The 5,606-nt window shown below is 29.6% G+C and overlaps 1 long non-coding RNA gene across 1 annotated transcript; it reads right to left on the bottom strand.

Annotated features, from left to right (window-relative positions):
- Positions 1–1,435: 1,435 nt before the first annotated feature.
- On the bottom strand, positions 1,436–3,776 carry LOC111699234 (uncharacterized). The gene is made up of 2 exons (XR_002764706.1): positions 3,601–3,776; positions 1,436–1,554 (listed from the first exon to the last, which is right to left on the bottom strand). It is a non-coding gene; the product is annotated as an uncharacterized LOC111699234 (long non-coding RNA).
- Between the last annotated feature and the right edge of the window lie 1,830 nt (positions 3,777–5,606).

Genomic DNA, 5,606 nt, shown 5'->3' with positions numbered 1-5,606 from the left:
GCCCCGCCCAGTACACCAACTACAGTAGGTAGGGCTAGCTAATAGGCTGAGATGGTATGGATTAGGGCGCCACACTTACATTGAGCCAGCTTTAAAAAAGTCTCATCAATTTTTAAGACAGGGTCGACTTTGAAGTGTCGCAACGCCTTGGGCTTTGATTTTACCGCTCCAACTCACTTATGATTTTCTGTAGCTCTTCACATGTATATTTTATTACTATGAAGCACTTGTTGCTAGCTTTGGGTTTCAAGAAGTATCTGATACAATTATCTTAGATTTTTGCTTGAGAGCTTTTGACCTTTAAATCAAAGTGAGGCTGCATCTGCTTAAATTTACAATCACTGTATTGGCGATTTTGCGTACAATATTTACTTATAGTATGTCAAACTAAAGTAAAATTTTTACTTATAGTATGTCAAACTAAAGTACAATATTTACTTATAATATGTCAAACTAAAGTACAATATTTACTTATAGTACGTTAAACTAAAGTACAATATTTACTTATAGTATCAAACTAAAGTTCAATATTTACTTATAGTACTCCAAACTAAAGAACAATATTCACTTATAGTACGTCAAACGAAAGTACAATATTTACTTATAGTTCGCCAAACTAAAGTACAATATTCACTTATAGTATGTCAAACTAAAGTACAATATTTACTTATAGTATGTCAAACTAAAGTACAATATTTACTTATAGTTCTTCAAACTAAAGTACAATATTTACTTATAGTTCGCCAAACTAAAGTACAATATTCACTTATAGTATGTCAAACTGAAGTACAATATTTACTTATAGTTCGTCAAACTAAAGTACAATATTTACTTATAGTTCGTCAAACTAAAGTACAATATTTACTTATAGTATGTCAAACTAAAGTACAATATTTACTTATGGTATGTCACACTAAAGTACAATATTTACTTATAGTATGTCAAACTAAAGTACAATATTTACTTATGGTATGTCAAACTAAAGTACAATATTTACTTATAGTACGTCAAACTAAAGTACAATATTTACTTATAGTACTCCAAACTAAAGTACAACATTCACTTATAGTACGTCAAACTAAAGTAAAATATGTTGAATTTCTAATATGTTTAAAGATTAAAAAGATTAACAGATATAATCCAACATAACGGCGCTAATTAAAAAGATGCTTAAGGATACCCGTTTTCCGTAGAACCTATATCGTTTTTACAACCCATAAAGCTTATAATTTATTTATTTTTAATATTACAAATAAATCATTTTAATTTTTATAAGTTGTTAGTTCATCGTCAAAAAATACAAACAATCCACAACAGTTGATATCATATTATGTGATATATATGTAACTTTCTTTTTCCTTTCCTTTCCTTTTCCTTTCATTTCTATTTAAAAAAATTTTTTTTTTAGAATTGGGGTGAAATAATAATAAATAAAGAAATAAATATTTTATTAGGCACATAATTATACATTTACAAGGGTTAAAAACACATTGATGAATTCTATGATTATTACAGTGCCGGAGAGCTCAATATCTGGCTGTCTGGTCCAGGTCCCTGAAAACTTTAGATTTATGCGGCGTATGATACGATGAAAGTAAAAAAAAATGAAGGAGAGGTGAATATTTCTGTTAGGGTTCTGTGTAGGTCCGATCATGAGAGCCCAAGTAAACCTGGAGAATAGACAAAGCAATATATTATAAGAAGGTATTGTACTTAGACCCTGGGTACAAGCAAACTAAACAGTGCATAAATAACAGTTACAATCTATGCTATAGCTTTCATCAGTATTAGAACATCGAGGTGGCAAAAAGTCCCAGCAATTAGAGTTTGTCGGGGGGACACTATCAGATACCTTAGAACCAATATTCCCACAACCTCCAATTTTGGAGGTTTAGAAATATTTTCTAAATTTTATTTGTTTTTGATATATTTCGTAAATAAATAATTACTTACTTACTTACTTAATAAAGGAATTGAGTCTTAGTCACAATCTCTGATTTTCTAATCCCTATATCTTTGCAACCCAAAGTCTTAAACCTTAGATATTTCAAACTATGAATGTTTTTAGACAAAACATTCTAAGTTTGAAATATCAAAGGTTTACGTAATCAGGTTGCTAAGATATTGGCATTTGAAAATTTGAGTTTGTGGCAAAGACTCAATTCCTTTGTGATTTGTGATTCTGATATATGTACGTAAAATCAAAACTAGAGGAGTTACGAGGTCACAAGACATACCAGCAATGCTGCGTAAATTTTACCTTCTCCTTCTTTTTTCAGCTAGTGATAGCGCCACGCTAATCTGCCCCTTTGGTAAAAGTAAATTCAACCTATATGAAGCATAAAGCCTGACCGCGTCAACCATGTTGCACCGGATAGTCCTGTCCATAGAGCAAGGTGCAGTACAAACTGCGACCGTAAAAGGTTGACCCGGCTCGGAAATTCAACTGTACTATGGCTGCCCGTGCGTGCTATTGGTCCGAAAGACATATTACAGGGTTGTTTTTAATTAACAATAGACCGTTATTTAAACATGAAACGGTTTCGTAATTCGTATCAAATTCCTTGGGCATATAATTGTGTTCGTTCTAACAACGTCAAGTACACACAAAATTGCTTAACTGTCGTCTTTCTTTTCCACAGTTTTATGGGCCCCACTGTGATTAAAAACGTGCATGGGTCTGTAGTAAATACATCAGGGTTTGCGCCATGCCACATCCCACAAAAAATTTTCCTCCCTTATTGGAATTATACAAACCAACAAAAAAACTGTCCACATCACCAAATTATTTGAATATTTTCTCTTTATAATCTTTTAACAATTTAGTAACATTTAATGTTGTGTTCGAATTCTTTTCTAATACAATTTCAACTTTTTGTATCAACATTTAGATTAGGCCTCGGAAATGAAAAGTGCTGATAAAAATCATTAATTTCTTTAACAGCTTCATTCAGAACCTTAACAAGTTGATGAATCACAAACGGCTTCATAATGCAAAAACCCTTGAAAAAAATTGTTAAAATTTGTTAAATTTAATGTAAACGGACTGTCCCAAGTGACCTTCTATTTGAAGAAGGAAAAGTTTTTAAATTTTTACAACTTCTTTCATTGTTTCTAAAGAAAGAAATCCGCTTTTATAGAGATTCCACAACTGAAAATAATCAATTTTTAAAGATGGGTCTCATTCATTTTTGGACTAAACAAAGGTTTTAGAGGTTCTGTTGTGAATTGGCCGTGCCACTTAATAAAATAATAAAGGAACTGAGTTTGTGTCACAAACTCAAATTGTCTAATCCCTATATCTTTACAATCTGATGATGTAAACACTTTGGTATTTCAAACTTAGATTATTTGGTCTAACAGAATTCATAGTTTGAAATTTCCAAGGTCTACGACATTGAGTTGAAAAGATATAAAGAATAGAAAAGTAGAGTTTGTGACAAAAACTTGACATATGAACATATGGAAACTAGAAAATTTACATGAAAAAACTGTGTGAAAATGAACAATAATAACATAACATAACATATCTAGTCACCTGTTTTACAATTCTACAGAAAAAGAAATGTCAAATTAGACTCAAAACATTCAGTTTCTTACCAGGCTTTTGTTGAGGGATTACTTAGAAAATCTGTCCACTGAGCTAGCTGCATTGCTTTTATTGGAAAATAAAACACCTTGCTGCAGGAGAAACCCTACCGATTTTGTTCGAAATTCCCAACATTTAGTTGGAAATTGCGAACATTTTGTCCGAAATTATAAACATTTTGTTTCAAATTCCGAACATTTTGTTCAAATTATAAACATTTTGTCTGAAATTAAAAACATTTTGCTTGAAAATATAAACATTTTGTAGGAAATTATGACCATTTTGTTCGAAATTTTAAACATTTTGTATGAAATAATAAACATTCTGTTCGAAATTCCGAACATTTTGTTCGAAATTATAAACAATTTGTTTGAAATTCCGAACATTTTGTTCGAAATTAAAAACATTTTGTTCGAAATTATAAATATTTTGTTCGATATTATAAACATTTTTGCTCGAAATTATAAACAAACATTTCGTTTGAAATTATGAGCATTTTGTTCAAAATTATAAACATTTTGCTCGAAATTATAAATATTCTGATCGAAATCCCAAATATTTTGTTCAAAATTTCGATCATTTTATTCGAAATTATAAGCATTTTGTTCTAAATCCTGTACATTTTGTCCAAAATTATAAACATTTTGTCCGAAATTATAAACATTTTGTCCGAAATTATAAACATTTTTTTCGAAATTTTAAACATTTTGTCCGAAATTATAAACATTTCTTTCAAAACTATAAGCATTTTGTTCGAAATTATAAACATTTTGTTCGAATTTTTAACCATTTTTTTCGAATTTATATACATTTTGTCCAAAATTATAAACATTTTGTTCGAATTTATATGAATTTTGTCCAAAATTATAAACTTTTTGTTCGAATTTATATGCATTTTGTCCAAAATTATAAACATTTTGTTCGAAATACATTTTGTCCGAAATTATAAACATGTTGTTCGAATTTACATACATTTTGTTCGAAATTATAAATATGTTGATCGAAATACCGAACGTTTTGTCCGAAAATCATTTAATTTGATATTCCTAACATTTGCGAAGAAGAATGGAAGAGATCTGAAAATTTGCGAGATATCTTAACATTTCGTTTAAACTTTGAACACTTTTATTTCTAACAGGGTGTTTATGTCTGAGGTTTGAACGCATTTAATTGAATCAAGCAAAAATAAAATGAAAGGAGAATAGTGAATTAGTAAATTGAGAAAAAGAAGTGAAAATGAAAACAGAATTAAAGCTTTTAAGAAAAAGAAAAAATGAAAAAAGTGAACAAAAAAATTGCAGAAAAAAATGAAATGCAAAGGGTCGTAAAAGAAGGAAAACTGTAAATGTAAGCGAACAGTCACATAAAAAGAGCATTTAAAAGAGAATAAGAAAATCAAATAGCGTAAACCCCCCCCCCCCCGCCCTGGTATATACATTATTCATGTTCATCTGTCGAGATCCCTCTGATTTCTTTGTAAATATTCATATTTTTTATGAATAGAAATAAACTTTATTTTATGGATAAAGCAGGATAAAATTCTTTCTTTTACGATGCTCTTCAGCCCTTCTGCTCGTTTTCTCTCAGATTATTTAAGTACATGGTGTTCCGAAAAAAATATTGTTGAAAACATCTTATTTTTGCCGTTATATTTTCCTTTTGAATTTAACTAAAATGACAGAATTTCACCCTGTAACCCCCAGTACATATGTAGGTTAGCTTTTTTAAACACCCTGTATATTTGTTGTATTTGTAGGTTGTAAATATATCAGGTTTCTCCGGTCATATTTAGAGTCATAACTAAACATTTTTTTCTCTCTTGACAAGATTTATCTAGGTTTTCTAGTGTATCTAGGAGGACAGTGTTTCCGCTAAATTAAGTGTTTTGAATGTCTCAAGAAACAGAAGTTCGAAATAAAAATGCGATTTTTGTAGTTTTGTTTATCATCGTTCAACAAAATTATAAAAAAGACACTAATTAAAATAACTTATTAAAGTTAAAAATTTAAAAAGACAC

This window comes from Eurytemora carolleeae, unplaced genomic scaffold (genome assembly GCF_000591075.1).
Source record: "Eurytemora carolleeae unplaced genomic scaffold, Eaff_2.0 scaffold16, whole genome shotgun sequence".
NCBI classification, from domain to species: domain Eukaryota; kingdom Metazoa; phylum Arthropoda; class Copepoda; order Calanoida; family Temoridae; genus Eurytemora; species Eurytemora carolleeae.
Note: the sequence above shows the minus strand (reverse complement) of the source record. Positions and strands in the feature narration are given on the sequence as shown.